The sequence below is a fragment of the Micropterus salmoides genome, unplaced genomic scaffold (assembly GCF_014851395.1).
Source record: "Micropterus salmoides isolate LMB-PRFRI ecotype aquatic unplaced genomic scaffold, ASM1485139v1 Ms_hic_scaffold_2, whole genome shotgun sequence".
NCBI classification, from domain to species: Eukaryota; Metazoa; Chordata; class Actinopteri; order Centrarchiformes; family Centrarchidae; genus Micropterus; species Micropterus salmoides.
This window is the reverse complement of record NW_024041150.1, coordinates 49,517,093-49,536,426: the sequence shown is the minus strand read 5'-3', so window position 1 is coordinate 49,536,426 and position 19,334 is coordinate 49,517,093. Positions and strand designations below refer to the sequence as shown.

The 19,334-nt window shown below is 44.2% G+C and overlaps 1 long non-coding RNA gene across 1 annotated transcript; it reads left to right on the top strand.

Annotated features, from left to right (window-relative positions):
• Window positions 1-543: 543 nt before the first annotated feature.
• LOC119912804 lies at window positions 544-14,534 on the top strand. Its single transcript, XR_005446256.1, has 3 exons — window positions 544-1,307; window positions 13,295-13,327; window positions 14,481-14,534. It is a non-coding gene; the product is annotated as an uncharacterized LOC119912804 (long non-coding RNA).
• The last annotated feature ends 4,800 nt before the right edge of the window (window positions 14,535-19,334 follow it).

The window sequence follows — 19,334 nt, the reverse complement described above, 5'->3', positions numbered from 1 at the left end:
AAAAGAAATCAATATGTGGCAGTCTGCGTTGATGTTGTGGCGGGACGCCACAGATAAATTACGTATGGGAAACATTGATTTAATAACTCGCCACTGCCTGTTAAAACAGATGTGGTGGATCAGAGGCTGCCGTTTTAACGTCACTGCACTCTTTCAAAAAAAAGAGAGTCAAAATCAACTAATGTTATCAGTGACAGTGAAACACACGATGGCGCCAGTAAAGTCTACCTTCCTCCCGCTATTTTTATTTTTTTATTGGCATGTTAAGCTGGAGCTGAGTACAAAGTCACTAATAAGCGAATAACATTGCAAAAGAAACTCGTCACAGATTAGCTAACAATGTTAAGAAAGCCCAAATCCTCTTAATTTTGCTGAAGCAGCTAACATTAAGTTAAGTAGCAACTCACCTGGTCAAGGCTAATTTCTGAAATGCCGACGCTACTCTTCTCTTGCTCCAATCCGAAAAGACCCGCTTTTCCACTACCAAGTCTCATCTACATCTTGCTGGAAAATAACGTATTCATCCGCTGCTTATCTGCTCACCATTGTCAGTCGGCTTAATTTGTGTTCCTCTTCTTCTCTCAATGGGGAATTGCAATTGGGTGGTGCACCTCATTAATGTGTTACAAAAATCAATCAGCATAGTTATTAGTCGTATATCAGATCAAGAGAAAATATTCAGCACTATTTGCACCGCGCATTAATACTGTTGCCACACCGGGGTCATGGTCACTTTTTAAGAGATCCGGTTACCATATTCCAACTCACACTTATAAATTAACACATTGAAATTTACATTTCACTGAACTGGCTTACAAACCTGAGTTGAAATAGTGAAAAACTCATTAAATTAAGTTGAAATTTCATAACTTATTATGTTAAGTGGAGGTAAATTATAGAAAGAAGTTCCTATAACTTATTGATCCAATCCTTTTTTACAGTGTATATGACATCTACATATTTGATTTCTCGCCTCAAAACTTCTGGTCTCACTGTCTGTGTTCTGGTCTGACCTGGTGTTCTGGTCTGGTCTCACTGTCTGTGTTCTGGTCTGTCCTGGTGTTCTGGTCTGGTCTCACTGTCTCCTGTGACAGAGACTCAGTCAAACGAGGACTCTCCTCCCTGTGAAACTAAAGCCAGCTGAATGAGCTGTGTTCCAGTAAAGCTCCACCTCTTCCTGTACACAGATCTACACTGAGGACAGCACGTGATGATCAGAGCAGAGAGCAGGCGGACGGCCAGAGAGACGGTCTACCTGGACATGGATCACCTGTTGCTGCTGCTGCTGCTGCTGCTGTGGAGCTCAGGTAGGACTTTAAACAGCACGTGTTAGAATTCAGATCTCTTTACTGGATCAGGGAGAAAACCAGTATGAAAGGCTGTTCAGGGTGAAAACACTGAAAGACCTGCACAGTATTTAGGTGGCCTGGAGATATTTAGAGATCTAGCTGGAGGAGAGGAATTCAGCTGAAGAGCCACATATTCAAAAGAACAGGAAACTAAATGGCAGCTCCCCGTCCTTTCTGATGCTCGCTAGCTTCACTCAACAAACCTGCCACCTGACATTATCCTGGCTTTAGGCTGGCAGTTGACACACCAAGCTCAGCTAAAAACAGGATATAAGATTGTTGCTGATGATAAACTCACTGATTAAAAATGTTTCTTCCTGTCAAAGAGCTGACGTACAGCTACATTTAAGGCACTAAGACTTTATCTGACCCAGTTTATGAAGTGTGAACATTTTCAGTATTTTCCCCCTAAACGGCCTCTCACAGAACAAACTGCTCACAAAAAGAGTTTTTTGGACTCTCTAATTAGAAACTGCTTCTTCCAACTGAGAAACACTGTACATCCAAACTAAGAGCTCTGGTGTCAGAGGTTGAATTTGAGAGGATCATTCATGCTTTTATTTGGTCTCCTTTAGATCACTGTAACTGTCTTTTCACTTGTTTGAATAAGAAGGAGCTTCACCGTCTCTTAAGGCTGTTCAGAACTCTGCTGCAAGGCTTCTAACTCACATGAACAAAAGAGCGCACATCACAGCTGTTTCACCATCACTTCACTGGTTACCAGTCCAGTTTGGAGTTCAGATTAAAGTCCTGGTCCTTACTTTTAGAGCGCTGCACGGACACATCTCTGACTCCATACAGCTTCACACTCCCACCTGTTGCACCTGAGGCTGTCAGTGGTTCCCCACACTCTTTTTAAAACCAGAGGGTCTCGATCATTTCAAGCAGTGGCTCCTAGGCTGTGGAATGCATTGCCTCCGTTACTACGCAGTTCTGTCAATTATTTACTCTGCTATTCAAACAGGCTTTTAATCAGACAGGAGCTTTATGGTAGGTCCAGTACCAACCTGCTCTGCACAGCAGACACTAACCCGGTTCGGCACCTGATCTTCTGCTTTCCCCGGCTCAATCTCCCGTCCCTTCAACCCCGCAGCAAATATTCCTCTTTAATCTAACTCCTCATTCTCTTAGTCCTGCACCAGGGTCTGCTAGCCCAGACAGAACACAGTTAAAACAAAGTGCTGGTAATAATAACTTGCTGTTTTAGTTAGTCTACACTGTGAGGATTAAAACAAATGGAGCTCCCTCACTCGTGTCTTTGCCAGAACCTCCTGGGCATTTATCCTTCTTTTGATGTTCTGCTTATATCTATAAAATCCGTAGCTGTAGCTCGTGACAGCCAGCTTTAAACAATCAGCATAACGCGACCGCTGGATCCAGCTATAAAAGAATAACAGAAAAAACAATGTGGCAGTTATTTACATTCAGGTTTTTGGTGTTTGGGTTTAAATAAATGACATTTTCACCATCAATAGATGCAGAAAAGAAGCCAGAAACTGGTGCAGAAAAATTCCCCTCCAGTGCTGAAGCTAAACCTATGCTCATGCACTTCAACAACAAAATGACTTCATTAATTCATTTGTGTTTGTGCTGCAGCCTGATTTCTGTGTGACGGTGGTGAAACAAACTGGATGTGAGAGCAGCAGGAAGCTCTGTGGTATTTTTTGATCAGTAAGAAAACCCAGTAAGCTCTAACTGTCCGCTGTGACGAGTTATATGTGACATAAACGTCCGAAACACGCAACTGGAAAGAATTTATCAGTATTTCCTCCACTCAGCTGCTTTATCAGATGCTGCCCACATGAATGAAGACGTGCACACACTCATTATCTGACTTCTTCCATTTCATGTTGATACCCCCCTTATTTCTCACGATCGCTGAACCACTGTCTCCTGATAAGAGGTTCCTAATAGGTCAGCTGGTCTCTGGACCCAGATATGAAGACTCAAAAGCACGACTCAGATGAGATGAAGTTAGAAAACATTTACCTGATCAATGTTCAGAGCAGAGGTCGGGGATCAAACAGATTTGAGTCAGGAGGCGTAGAAGGTCGGCTCAGTCCCCATGGTCCTGAAGAGTGGCAAATCAATTCTGTTCCCAGGCTCCTCCCACGATGCTCAAACAGAATGTACAGAAGAACAAATTAGAAACAGAGAATATCAGGCATAAATAGTGCACAAGTTAAAACAAAGCAATAAAAAAGAACATCAAATGAAGTAGGCTTACAGGAGCATCTCAGAAAGGTAGAATATGCTGAAAAAGTTCATTTCTGTCCGTAATTTAAGCCAAAACGTGAAACTTTTATATATTTTAGATTCATTACATTTTAAGAAATATTTCAGGTCTTTTTTTTTTCTTTTGATCTTGATGATTACGGCTTACAACTCAAAGAAATCAAACATCCATATCTCAAATTACTAGAATATTAGAATAAAGAACAGACCTCAGCCTGTGGAGCTGCTGATATGAAGCCCAGGTTGCTCTGATAGCGGCCTTCAGCTCGTCTGGATTGTTGGTTTGGTGTCTCTCACTTTCTTCTTGAAGGCTGGTGGACCAACACCAGCAGAGGAAATGACATCACTGTGAAACTTCACACTGGACTTCAAGCAACTTTACTTTTATCGCTATATGTCAGAGGTCGCACGCCTCTGGAGCAACGAGGGTTTAAGTGTCTTGCTCAGGGACACATTGGTGTCTCACACTGGATTCATACCCGGGTCTCTCACACCAAAGGCATGTGTCTTATACACTGGGCCACCACCACCGCCATTGGATTCTGTGTACCAAATACGTTGACTAGACATTAACAGACAACAGTGGTCATATTTAAATTCTCTGACAGAAGGGACAGTTCAGTAGTTGTTGGATATTGACAGACATGTCGCTACCATCCCTACCTGTTTCTATGCCCTTAAACACAGCTGACTTACTTTGGCCGTGTTCGCCGTTTTCAGTCCAAATATCAGCTGATTTGTTGCTAGAGACATCACCAGGCGCCATCTTGATTACTGTGTAATACCTGGGCGCTGTGCCTGATGTCTCTCAACCTTTTCTGCAGAGCAGGAGAAGTGCCGCTTTGGAACACATGGTCTTTTTTGCCATTTGCTGGCCAACCCATAGGAGCTACATAGACATCCAGGGTATCAATCGATTGATCAATTCATGCCCCGTTCTCATACTACAGGCCTGTAAAGCATGGTGTGCTTTTGGTGACAGGATTGTTGATTCACTGTTTGTATCAATATTTCAATATTATGTTATTTGGAACATGGTTGCATGGACAGTAAATAGTCTTTTAGAGATAACTCCCAATAAAAGTCAACATTTAAAAAGTTATCTTATGTGCATGTGTTCACTCACACTGACTTCACTTGGATATTTTATAAGGTCTGTGACTAGTATTCAGCCATCCAGAAGTCGATGCATACCAGCTCAAGAGGTGTCGACGTTCTGATGCTTTCCAAAGGTGCCCTTGCTTCAGGCTCTGGTGACTTGCTCACAACACACCGCCTGCAACAACCCACGTACTCCATCACATCCTTCCTCAACCCTAGCCAATGAAACTTCTGCTTGGCAGGATACAATGTTCGCTGTTGTGCCTGGTGGCCAGCCTCATCATGAACACCAATCAGCCCCCTGGATCGCAGAGAAGATGGGACAATGTACAGGTAAGTTTTCTTCTTCGTGACAGCGTTTTTTGCCACACGATACAGCACACCATCCCTCAATGTCCACTTTTCCCAGCCTTTCAGCATCTTAATGGCTCCAACTGGTTCTTTAGCACGTTTTCTCCTTGGTCTCCGTCCTCTTTCCACAAGGAACATTGTCGCATTGCTGTTTGTCCACCAGGACATCACGTGAGAGCAACTCTGGGTCAATGTGCTCTGAGGTCAGCACAGTCTGGGAAAACTGAGGCAGTAGTAGTGCGTGCGTGCGGACACACTCCGGAGTCCTGCCTGTTGTGTGCATGGAAAACAGCTGCAACCTCATTTGATGAGTACCAGCCTGAGCAACTGTAGCTGAGAAGCGATAGGCTGGCTTGGGCCTTATCGATTGGATGAGCCGACCAGCGGAAAGCCTCCCGCACTCCATGTGTGCACACTGGAGCCGCTTCTGACAGTAGATTGTCATACGGCACTCTAGTCAGTCCTTGCTCCATAAGCTCTGACTCTGTCATGGATGTGATGGCCACTACTTTATCTGGGTCAGTCCTTATGCCATCAGCATCCACAATGTGTCGCCGACCTCTGCAAGAAGTGGTATTTCTTTGGGGCCAGCTTGAGGTTATGAGCTTTGAGCCGCTGAAAGACCAAATCCAGTCGTTCCAATACCAGTTCTTCTGAGGGGGCGAACACCAAGACATCATCCAGATAGCATAGCAGACTAAGGAAGTTCTGGTCACCAAAGATGCCTAGCATCATCCTCGTGAATGTTGCTGGGCTATTACAAAGTCCCTGAAGCATCCAATTGTATTCATACAATGCAAATGGTGATGTGAAAGCAGTGTACTTCCTGTCTTCCTCGTGAATTTCCACATTGTAGTACCCAGAGGTGAGGTCCATTGTAGAGAAAAAGGCGTTGCCACCCAAATCCTTATATCGCCTGACTTCTTCCAGACTAGCACCAAGGGAGATGCATACTGGCTGCTGGATTTGCTAATGATTTCCCGCTCCTACATCTCGTCCGAGTCTGAGTTGGGATGATCAGGTAGGCTGGATACCTTTGTGGTTAGACTGGGCTCCTCATTGCAATGGATGGGGTTGGCTGCCGACCGTTGCGCGTTGTGTTGGATGCTGGGCTGGGAGTCGCTGAAATTTTCCAGTGCCATACATAGAAACCCATCTGCCAACTTAGCATTTCGTCTCAATGTGACAGGCTTGTCAGAGTTCAATTCAATTAAAATTTATTTATATAGCACCAAATCACAACAACAGTTATCTCACAGCGCTTCATAAAAGAGCAGGTCTAGACCGTACTCTGTGATGTTATTTACAGAAGCCCAATAGTTCCCACCAAGAGCAGCACTAGGCGACAGAGGCAAGGAAAAACTTCCTTTAAGAGGAAGAAACCTCAAGCAGAACCATGGCTCAGGGTGGGCGGCCATCTGCCTCGACCGGTTGGGGGTGAAGTAGAGAGAGAGAGAGAGAGAGAGAGAGAGAGAGGGGGAGAGAGAGAGAGGGGAGGGAGGCAGCCTACACAATACACACACAGAGGTACAGAAAGTAAAGGTGATGTTGCTATAGACTAAATGAAAAATGGTACAGATATTTATAGTAGTGTTAATGGTAACAGTCGTAATGTTAATGATTATAATAACAATAATAACGATAGGACTAGTAACAATAGTTGTTGCAGCAGAGGGTGTCGAGCAGGAACACGGGGGCAGCAGGTGACCCGCAACCACAGATCCAGACTCCACAGCTCCAGAACCAGAAACACCTGCAGGAAGGGAAAGGAGGAGAGAGGAGAGGGACGAGAAAGCAAAAGACTACCGGAAAGGGGAGAAGTTGAGTTAGTAACAACAAAGGAGAAATACCCTTTGTTTGGCCTGACAACGCCACCTCCTGTAAGGGCAGGAGGAACCCGTTAGAACCCTAGATATATAAGGTTGTGTGTCGTACCACGAAATCCATGCACTATACACTACACACTTACCATCTAGGTTATTCACTACAAAATAGTATGCAAGGTCAAATTTAGAGTATATACACCACTACAGAATGTCACCCAGTGCAGTCTCACCACGGAATGGGAGGCGGTGTGCCGATACGGACCCAGCCTTGTACAGAGTCCAGCTATGGATATAGCAATGGATATAGCTATGGATATATCCCCGTGCGGTAACTCCGGATCCTACATCCACAGCCGCTGATTTATAGCCACATCAGCTGCAGGCGTCATTCGACTCCAGTTCCCTCCATGGAGGACGGCACTAAGATGTAATAAAACCAGTACAGAGACAAGTCCTTTGGCTGATGCAATTAGGAGGTCGCAAGTAATTTTCACCAGTGCTGTCTCTATGATGAGCTCTAAATACTGACTGCAAATCCCCAAATTAACTATTGCTCTGTCGAAAGTCACACAGCTGTTTAGCAACTGCTTTCTCCAGGACCTTGGAGAGAAATGGAAGGTTAGATATAGGTCTATAGTTTGCTAAAACATCTGGATCAAGGTTGGTAATGATTGAGGGAAGCAAAGCAGTCTAAACATATATCTGGTTTTACAATCACAATTAAGAAACAAAAAGAGTTATGTCAGCAGCAATTATAACCACCTTAACCCACATAAAATAAAAACAACTACCACATGAAATAAAGAATATCTGCTAGAGCCAAAATATCAACAAAAAAAAAAATTGACCAAAAGAGTCAACTACTTAAACCTAACCCACACAGGTATTAAGTTTACCAAATTGATCTGATGATCAAGCTTGCAAATAAACAATTTTCTTACAATATCAAACACCAACAGGAGTGAAACTAAATACACACCTTAGTTTCTATACACATAACAATGCTGCCACCCTGAGGCCAAATGCGGTTAGTCCATAGTCTTACTGTGTCGAATATGATCCGCTGGAAACACAGAGCACAACTCTGCGTCGTTGCCCTAGCATCAGGACCGCGGCTCCAATTCACAACGTAATTCTCTGGGAAATAAGCGGGTCCCTTCCCGCGGCTATCAATTCAGAAGCTCGGGTCACGGCAACAGTGTAACCGCGCTCAACTACACTTCGCTGTAGCTGGCTGGTTCAATCAACGACTCTCCTTTGTGTATTTGAAATGATGAGTACGAGGCGTTTATCTCTCAATGCAGCCGTTTATTATCTGGACAGGAACAGAATATGTACTGGTCAGTCATACAGTTGGCTCGATTTAGGCAGCTCACACACAGCAAACTACAAAAGAACGGCAAGTTATTTTAGCACCAATGCTAGCTAGTTAGAAGATGCATTTTGTCGTTACTTAAACACTATAGCACTTTAAGAGTACAACAACCCACTCATAACTTGTCTTATTAACCTTTCCATAAGTTACAGTTCACATGTGTTCATATTGTGTTAATATTAACAGGCATAATACACGATATTTGTACACAGTGCTGCGTTTAGCAACTCACCTCGAGGGCACGTCTCTCATGAACAAACAACGTTACAGGCGCGTTAGTAGTATTTACCTACTACGTCTGAGATAGGGCGCCCTCAAGCCAATAAATCCCCACAGATACATGGATAATAAATGAATGACTTATAGCAAGTGGAATAATGTACTACATAACCTCTGTTACATTAACTTCAGCACCTCTCCTAAAGTGCAGCTCACAGTCCCACACAGAGCAGGCTGGCTTCAGTTTTCACATGTTTATATTCCAAAACTCTAGCAGCTACGTTTCCATTCGGTCACAGTGCAAACACAGAGCTGCTGCACAGTCACACCTGACCAGTGTTGGGGGTAACACGTTACTGTAATCACATTACTTTTGTCTGGAACGCATCACTGTTGATAACTTCAGTAATCACATCTCAAATCATCTCGTCACTTGTGAACTGGTTCTTGAACTATCTGCATAACGGGAGGAGAGAAAAATAAATCAAACGCCCCTTTTCATGAATGTTTCCGACCTCTCTTTTGACTTCAGCAGCAGTTCACGAGGACGCAGAAATTGCAGAGCTGCCAAAGAAGTCTTTGGAGGGGTGGAGGTATTACTTCATATTGTTGGTGAAAGCACAGCGATACCCTCTGGTGCGCCTGTGGCGAGGCTCTTTAGCCTGGGCAGTCTCGTGCTGACTCCGAGGAGGAACAGGTTGTCTGACAAACGATTTGAGAGACTCCTGCCCAGGGAGCGAACTACGGGGGAGCCAGGGGGAGCTTAGCTCCCCTTAATAAGACATCAGATCCCCTAAAAGCAGGATCTTTGATATTTTGGGTTGACAGCTGCTTTATTGACATTAATCTCTGTATTTCTCTATCATCATGGATCATGTGGAGCGTCAGACTCCATCCAGCCAGAGGGAACGATCACCGACCCTCTGCAGTGGGCCGCTCGCTCCGCGATCTCCTGGCCCTGTACGCTCCACCTCCCCACTTCCTCTCCGGTACGGGTTGTGTCGCTAGTAGCCTGCGACCGACACGCAGTTCCTGATCTAACAGTTGGTGATCGTTCCCTCTGGCTGGATAAATATTACCATGACCCATGCACTACTGCAGCTGGAGGCTCTCTGCAGCGCCAGCAACTTTCTAAATTCTTCCCTCTCACGGAGAAAAGAAAGGTCGCAAACACAGCCGCAGCCGTTGTGTCAAGCTTAATTGTAGCAAAAAGGCTCCATATGATAATAATAATAGCCTAATTATTATTATTGTAATAAGACAAACATGATTCTGTCACAGTCGCTCAGGCCTACATGCTTCAGCTGTTAATGAGTCAGCAGTAAGAATCACAGTCTTCATTATCTAAAATATAAATGTTTCCAATGAAATGTCCAAATAAAGTTCTAAGCATTATAGCACTGTACTCTAGCCTTGTTCTTCTCTTGACAAATGTTGGGCTGATGTTCACAACTCTGTTGTCACTTTGTATTAAAGAGCAGAAAAGAGAGATCCTGTGTTTGTCCTCATCATAATAAGGATTTGTGTTGATCTGAGCACTGAACATCACTATCCTACCTGCTGACAAAGGAAGATGCACGGTAGTACTTAACACAGCTGACTACCAGAACAAAGTCAACACCCTACTAATGGACACAAACACGTATGAGACACTGAGACGAGACCCAACCAGCAGATACAAGAAAAAGGCCATAGAATGTCTACAACAGTTACAGAAGGACAACACCATCACCCGTGAACAATATTACCGTTTGTATCCTGGAGAAGCCATTCCATGCATTTATGGACTACCCAAGATACACAAAGAAGGAGCCCCACTCAGGCCGATTATCAGCAGCATTAACTCGGTCACCTACAACATTGCCAAACACATTTCCACCATCTTAGCTCCATTGGTGGGAAACACGCCTCACCACGTCCAAAACTCTATTGACTTTGTAAACAAAGTTCGAGGACTAAAACTGGATCCAGATGAAACCATGGTATCCTATGACGTGACTTCTTTGTTCACCTGCATCCCCACCATAGAGGCAGTAGAAACCGTTAGGAAACGGCTAACACAAGACAACACCCTGGACAACAGAACTAGCCTCGGACCTGACCAAATCTGCAAATTACTCGACCTCTGTCTAAAACCAACTACTTCCAGCACAACGGTGAATTCTACAGACAGAAGCATGGCTGTGCCATGGGCTCACCGGTATCCCCGATTGTGGCAAACATCTACATGGAAGAAGTGGAGAATAAAGCCCTCAACTCATTCAGAGGAATAGCACCGAGCCACTGGTACAGATATGTGGACGACACCTGGGTCAAAATCAAAAGCCAGGAAGTGCAAGCCTTCACAGAACACATCAACTCTGTGGACAGTAACATCAAGTTCACACGAGAAGATGTTCACAACAACAGTTTGGCCTTCCTGGACTGCGCTGTACACATTGAAGAGGACAGGAGCCTGCAGATTGGTGTTTACAGAAAACCCACACACACAGACCAATACCTACTGTTCGATTCCCACCACCCACTGGAGCACAAGCTAGGGGTCATGAGAACACCACACCATGTGCGGAAACCATACCAACAAGCGCCCAAGCCAGAGAGAAGGAACCAGAGAGAAGGAACAGAACCACCTGAAGGGGGCACTTACAGCCTGTGGATACCCTAAATGGACCTTTATGAAAACAGCCACAACATCCAAGAAGAACAAAACTACAGGGGAGGAAAAGAAGGTCAAACGCAACAACATTGTGATTCCATACGTGTCTGGAGTATCAGAGAAACTCAGGAGGATTTTCAACAAACATAACATCCCTGTGTTTTTTAAACCCAAGAACACACTAAGACAGATGCTGGTCCACCCCAAAGACCGCACACCCAAACACAAGAAAAGCAATCTAGTGTATGCGGTCCAATGCAGTGAGGAATGCACAGACCTGTATATTGGGGAGACTAAACAACCACTACACAAACGCATGGCTCAACACAGAAGGGCCAACTCCTCAGGTCAAGACTCTGCAGTCTACTTACATCTGAAGGACAGAGGACACTCGTTTGAGGACCACCAGGTGCACATTTTAGACAGAGAAGATGGATGGTTTGAAAGAGGTGTCAAGGAAGCATCTACACCAGGGTGGAGAAGCCGTCATTGAACAGGTGAGGGGGTCTACGCCACCACTTATCCCCCACTTACAATGCTGTCCTTTCATCACTTCCCAGGAAACTCAACAAACGTAACCTATTGGCCTCAGGTGAAGATACCAACGATGGTCGTTCAGTCTTGGCCACAGCTAGTCTTAACGACTGTAACGACTGTCGTCACAGCAACAAGGAACACTAACGAACCAGCGGTATCGATGACCCGGGCCAATGACCCCACTGAGGTTAAATAGCTGAGTTTCCCTGCTAGTCAGTCAGAACTGAAGAAGTCCTTTGGATGAGGGACGAAACGTCTTCCAGTATCTTCAACCAAGTCCAGTTGCCCTTTTAACCTTCGTTGGATAATCCAAAAGTAATGTAACTAGTAGTGTAACTAGTTAGTTTCTGCAGTGAGTAATCTAGTAAAGTAAGTAACTAGTAATGTGTAATCCATGACCTTTTCTGAGTAACTACCCCAACACTGCACCTGACACAGCAATGCTCTCACTACAATTCTCCCTCTGTAAGAAGCCTGAATAGAAAGCTCTTCTAGAAAAGTCCAGTGCTGGTTTGAACAGACCTCTGCGCTCTAACTCAGACCTCATGAAGTCAGATAAGACTGGGGGCCAATCTGCTGGCTCATTTGGTGGAGCAGCAACTGTTCCATTAGAGTCTGAGCTGCTTGTATCTGATGCTGGCTGCACATCTCTGGCTGTGCTCGTACTGGCTGATGATCCAGCATCTAATCTGACAAACGGCACCACAGCCCCTGTAAATTCTAGATATTTTCTATATATTAATTATCAGCTGCATCAGGCCCATTCAAACTGGCTTTTCAGATATGTAATATTTATAAAATGACTGGGCTGAATATGTGCTGCTTAGTATTTACTGACATGTGCATCCATATTGCCCAGTCTGTCCAGCTAATCAACATTTTAATAGTCGTTATGAATCCACTGCTTCCCATCATGCATCAGTCCAGAGTTGTAACTAAACTTCACTGTCTTGTTTTTAAATGATGTATGAGGAGTGCCCTCACATCCTGTCTGGACTGGTCCACAGATGTTTCTTGCTGAATGCGTGAGTTTAATTTAAACCAGCGCTGCTCAGCTGCTTAGCAGGACAGACAGACAGACAGATTCACTGCAGCTGCACATTAGGCTGAGTGTCATTTAGTTTTTTCTCTCCTCGTGCCTAGAAGGACAGTCCCTCTTCATCCTCTCATCAAACATTCACGTTCACCTTTGACAGGAAAGTGAGGCGGGGCCGTCCAGCTCTGTGCTGGACTGTCACTGCGTATGTCGTGTCGCATCAGCTGGCTGAAGTTGATTCGCGCTGAGTCGGCTTTATCAGTTTTGTTTTTCAGTGCTGCTCCACTCAGGTGCTGCACAGGCGACTAATACCAATGTAACGAGGTCTGGTGCAGAATGTAATATGTGACATTTGGTTTTAAAATGTAGTGAAGTGAAAGTAAAAAGTTGCAACAACTAAAAATACTCAAGTAAAGTACAGATACTGAAATAAACTACTTAAGTACAGTAAGTATTTGTACTTTGTTACTTTCCACCACTGATCTCACCTACAGTAAACTGGTAAAATGAGTCCAGAGGGAGTTTACTGAGATGTTTCTGAGCTGATAGAAAGTTCTTTACAAAACAACCTGATTGTTCTTTCTGTCCACGGCTGTGCTCCAATCACAGGACTCCAGGCTGAAGGACGACACACCTCAACAGGTAAAGAGAGAAAGAAAAGAGAAAGAAAGAATCACAGAAGCAGAATCAGTTTAGTCTCTTGAATTCACTTCTTTACTGATGACTCTCTGGTTTCTGTTCAGAGGCTGATAATGTCAGGTTGGTGGGAGGAGCCAGTCGCTGTGCAGGAATACTGAAACTGAAACATCAGGGAGACTGGAGACCAGTGAGATACTCTGTCTGGACCCTGAAGACAGCAGCTGTGGTCTGTAGACAGCTGGACTGTGGCTCTGCTGTTTCTGTAGGACAGAGAAAGGAGTCCTCAGATAGACCTGTGTGGGAGATCAGCTCTGACTGTGTTCAGTCTGGATCTGCTCTGAGGGAGTGTGCAGAATCAGATTCCTCTTCCTCCATCCTGGATCTCACCTGCTCAGGTAAGCCCCAGATGTATAAAGACGTGTTCTGTTGTTAATGATGAACTGATGTTGGAGTTGTGCTGAGTCCAGTTTGAATCACTGAATTGTTGTTTCATGACATGTTTTTATTTTGTCTCTGGTGTCTTTACATTTATTCATTTAGCTGACGCTTTTATTGCTATACATGTCAGAGGTCGCACGCCTCTGGAGCAACTAGGGGTTAAGTGTCTTGCTCAGGGACACAATGGTGGATGGGTCACAGTGAGAATTGAACCCAGGTCTCTCACACCAAAGGCAAGCATCTTATCTATGCACCATCACCACCCCTGCCATCTCTATTTCATTTTCTATTATCTCTCCAGACTCTGTCAGGCTGCTGGACGGGACTAGTCTGTGCTCAGGCAGACTGGAGGTGAAGTCTAACCAGTCTAACCAGTCTAACCAGTGGTGGTCCTCAGTGTGTGAAGCTGACTTTGACCAGCAGGATGCAGAGGTGGTCTGTAGGGAGCTTGGCTGTGGGGCTCCTTCAGTCCTCCAGGGGGCGCTCTATGGAGAAGTGGAGGCTCCGATGTGGACCAAAGAGTTCCAGTGTGGAGGCCATGAGTCTGCTCTCCTGGACTGTAGAAGCTCAGGCTCAGCTAGAAACACCTGCTCACCTGGAAAAGCTGTTGGACTCACCTGCTCAGGTAGAAGAGGAGCTGCAGCTTTGATTTGGTTCATTTCTCTTCTGATGAAACTCACTTTATTGTTTTACTGATGACTCTCTGGTTTCTGTTCAGAGCCTGTCAGGTTGGTGGGAGGAGCCAGTCGCTGTGCAGGAACACTGGAGCTGAAACAGGGAGACTGGAGACCAGGGAGTGACTATTACAAGACCCTGAAGACAGCAGCTGTTGTCTGTAGAGATCTGGACTGTGGCTCTGCTGTTTCTGTAAGACAGAGAGAGGAGTCCTCAGTCAGACCTGTGTGGGGGATCAGGTCTAACTGTGTTCAGTCTGGATCTGCTCTGAGGGACTGTGTAACATCAGGTTCCTCTTCCTCCATCCTGAATCTCACCTGCTCAGGTAAGCCAATTAGTGACATCATCTATGACATCATGTATGACAGTAAGATCTGGATTGGGAAGTCAGAGGCCCCTGGGCACAATGTCTTGTAGGGTCTCCACCCAACATCGCGCACAATTAAGGTTTTGAATTATTTGTAGGAAACACCTTTAGGTTATACAGGATTTATGTTGACAGGTTACAGCCTATGATCACAGCCTGAAGAACAATATCAACACCTGTACACATCCTCCATCATGCAGAATTTAAGTACAATTTATACTTCTGCGTCAAATCAACGGTGTAGCCTCTACGTAGCCCCCTACCCTACGCTGTCACCTACGCCGTAGCCTGACGTGCACCTTCTCAAAAATTTAACTACACGTCGAGTCGACGCGGACCGTAAGCACTGTGATTGGTCGGCCGGGTAGCCTCACAATGCCTCTGTGCCGACAGGAAGTGCCCGTGCTTTGATGTAACTTTTACTAGCGGCCAAAACGGCGGCTGTAACACGGTGGATCGATATATTTGACCGTCACAATCCGAGCGAAATGACTCCTTTCACTATCAGAATGTGATCCATTCGGTCGATAACATTTGAAAAGGCTGCACCAGCTGCACGTTTACAATTTTACCCCCATTCACGTTAGCAGAGGGCTGAACCGGAAGTTAGCCTGCTCGGCCGGCAAAAGTCAACACAGTGGACGCTGTAGTGCTACTGGCGACTAGCATTTGGTTTGTGTAATCGCAGAATGACGGACGCACAAGTATAAATGCCTGGCTACCAGGGATGTATCAGTACATCCGTGGTAGCAGAATGAACAGACCTGTCAAGCCTCTCTTTATTCTCCTGTATTTTTAACCTTTCTTAAAAAAGAAACGCTGGGCGTAGTTGAAATGTTTGCTACGTTCCCCTCCGGTAAAGCCAGTTGCAGTATGTAACGTTAGAACATCAGCTGTAACAGAGACAGGAAGTCAACGGCACCCGCCAATAAAACAAGAAGAACAGCAGCACGAGAGGATCATTTGCCAGGATGGATGATGCAGGGCTCTACAGAGTCAGAAGCGTCAGAACATCATCAAACTTTACTAAACAGCTGTGGCTGGAGCTGGCAAAGAAAGACATTGTGCACATGAAAAACAAGATAAGCAACAAAATTAATGTTACTCAACATATAGCCGAGCAGAAGATATTCAGATGTAACCCCTGATGTTATCATGAACATTTTCATAAGTAACTGTGATTTAAATTTTCCCCAGTAACTGTAACACATTAGTTACAGTTAATTTGTAATTAGATTACGTAAGATATTGAACTACTAATTGCCCCTGACGGCTGTTCCACCAGTGTATGAATGTGTTTGAGCACTTAGGCTCAGTGTGTGAATATGTGTGAATGGTGAACGCAGATGTAGTGTAAAAGCGCTTTGAGTGGTCGAATAGACTAGAAAGGCGCTATACAAATATGGAGCATTTACGTAACTAAATTACATGTAACTAGTTACTTCCCAACCCTTTTCTCATGCTCAGGCGTCATATATACACGATTTGAGAAAACTGTGGCTATTTTACACAAAACAACGATTTTCATGTTTAGCAGTGTGTGTATGAGACGCAACCATGCTGTGTGTGTAGCTATGTGCTACAGGCATTTCTGGTCACCCCAGGGTGTCATTTAGGCTAGCTAGCTAGAGAAGTTTGTGTTTAAGGCGTTGACAGTCCTCCGAGGCAACTTACCCTAACCTTAATCATCACAGAAGTTTGTGCCTAAACCTAAGTCAGTAAATATGTGCATATCGACGGGCTAACCCTGCAGCTGTGTTGTAAGCCTCATGGCCGATGTGCTAGCAGGTAGGGTTAGCCTCCTTTGTGTTGCAACACAACAGCTATCCGCAGCGTATCATATACACGCAAAATCGACGTTCTGCATACAATAGCCACAGTTTTGTCAAAGTGTGAATATGTTTACCGTAAACCAACCACCCCTAACTATTCAAAACATAGTTGAACTTGTCCGAGAGAAATTCCGGTGCTCCAGTCGCTCTGTGACAGAGAGACGCCGTCAGCAGATGAAGCAGTAAGACAGAAGAAAAGTGGGAGAAGATCATTTAACGTTAGTTGTATCTCTACATTTAGTTGTTCAACATTTTCAACTTTTCACAGATCCGACATGCTTGTTAGTCACTTTTTGTCAACCGACCAATCAGAGCCTGGATATGGCAATAATTATAATTACTCTCTCCCTCGTTCTCCATTCTTCCTTCTACTTTACTTTAGCTTGTTGGCTAACAGCTGACTTGAATAACATCAGGTCCAGTGCAGCTGACCTGCCGCCCAGACGCGTATTTATGCCAAGGATGATGCGTTCAGTAAGTCAGTACTGCAGCGTTACTTGGATTAGTAACTGTAATAATATTACTGTTTTGTAAATAGTTATCTGGAAAAAGAGTAAATGTAAAATGAGAAAGTAATATTATTATTATTATAACACTGCTAACAGTAGGCCTGGCTATGAAATCAGTTTTAATTTAATGTTAGAATATTTTACTAAGAGATAATTTATACTCCACAGATTCAGTGCAACCAAAATAAAAGTTTTATTAACAATTAAATAATACTGACAAATTAAAGTCAATCAGCAACAGAAAACTACTTCCTTAAAAGAGAAAGCATGTAACAAGATTTAACTGAAAACACGAGAGTGAACACTTAAATTAGGGAAACGCTTTAACACCCTCCCTCCTCTGAGGGAGTAAACACGAGCCTACAGCTCCACACTGCTGTCTGACCCTAACCGCTCCACGACCCGCTCCGCTCTGCACCAGCTCCTCTCTAGTAGGCCTAACTATACTCTCCACCAGCGGCGTCGTTACCCCGGATGTTTTTTGAAAAGCCCCAATCTCAGAAGAATTTATTATTATTTTTTAAATCAAACAAAAGACGACAATTGAACTTTATTGCTTAATTAACGTTATGCGATCGAGAGCGAGCAAGAGAGAGAGATTATTGTTAGTATTTATTCTTCTGCAAATTAGCAGAGAATAAGACGATCCAGCTGTAGCTTTGTGTCTGTCCTCTCGGCTGTGAGCGGCACTTTATCAGAGGCGCTGAAATTAACTTATGTGGATTTGTGGTGAGGTTAATCACCTGATAGGCAGAGGAGGCATCATACATATTTCATTTCAAAATCTACGTTTTGTCCCCCCCTCTTTCCTAATGTAAAGTTTTATTTGGCATTGCCCTCCTGCCTCAGGCGGTTTTGGAGCTGGCTCATATAGGAGGCGGTTTACTAAGAGACCAGTCAATCACTCACAGTCCACATCAGTCGCGGACAGAATGTAGCCTGTAGAAATGTTGAGGGAGGAAAAACCAAGTTGCTGGAGGCCGGAGCAGCAAAGTTCCTCAGTATTAGAGACTTTTCTTTGTGCTGCTGTTCCTTCTAGCTGAAGGCAGCAGTGATGATGTCTGCAGCAGGGGTGGGTACATCTAATGTAGGCCTACTCTTAATTTCGCTACATCTTCCATTCACACCTTTTATAACTTCTCCAGTCTGTAATCTGCATTTTGCTTCATTAACAGAAATGAGCTCCTCCAGGCTGTGTGTGTGCAGTCACGCAGTAAAGCGCTGGTCGGGCGCTTGTCACGGTCACAGAGCTGGGCGGATGCAAACCTTTAGAAAATCAGGCAAATATCTTTTTATGTTCTACTAATACAACTGAAATGTAGTGAGCCACACCGTGGACCTGCTGGTCTGTTGGAAAGCAGCCTGCGTCGCTCTTTAACAAGCCGGCAAGTGAAACACTTTCACTTTCTATTAAAAGCGTCTTTAGTCTCTGCAGAGCAAATGAAGACTATACACTGTAAGATCTTTGTCAGACGATCACTGCATTGATTCTGATATATTAAAAGTGTCCTGTTGTTGAACAGAGCATCGCTTTGGACATTAGCCTGTTTCTTTTCTTTAATACACATCGGTTACTATTTGTTTCATCGCGATGTCCGACGGTGAGTCCATCAACAGAAAGTCGCCGGTGAAACTGACTTTCACTCAGCAGCTACCAGCTGTTATTTATTTTTCAGATGCACAGAGAGAGATAATAAAACAGTCCTGTTGGGCTTTACGCATGACGCACAGCTTCCTCTGTATGTAGTTTACCTGCTTCAACAACGAGCTGCTCTCCTCTTACTGCCACAATAATTATCTGCGTTGTGAAGATTGTTTAGATGCTTCAGGAATAATCAGATTGTTTTGGCAGCCTGTGCTACTGCAAAACAAGCGGTTTGGTTGGCTACATGTCCATAATAAAGGCACAGGCAGCAAAAGTTATATTTTAAAGTGATCTTATCAAAACTTTAATGGAGATTTAAAATTTTAGAAATAGTTAAATTACAGATAATCAGCAAGCAAAGCAAACTGCATTCCCTAGAAATAACCATGTTGCAGCTGTTTCTAAGCTGATGAACAGCAGATGAAACAGGTTTGTTCTTTTGCTTTTTATAATAATAATAATAATCTTTTAATTTGTAGAGCACTTTCCAAAAACAAGTTACAAAATGCTTTAACAAGTGTAAAGACAATAATACCCAAAAGAC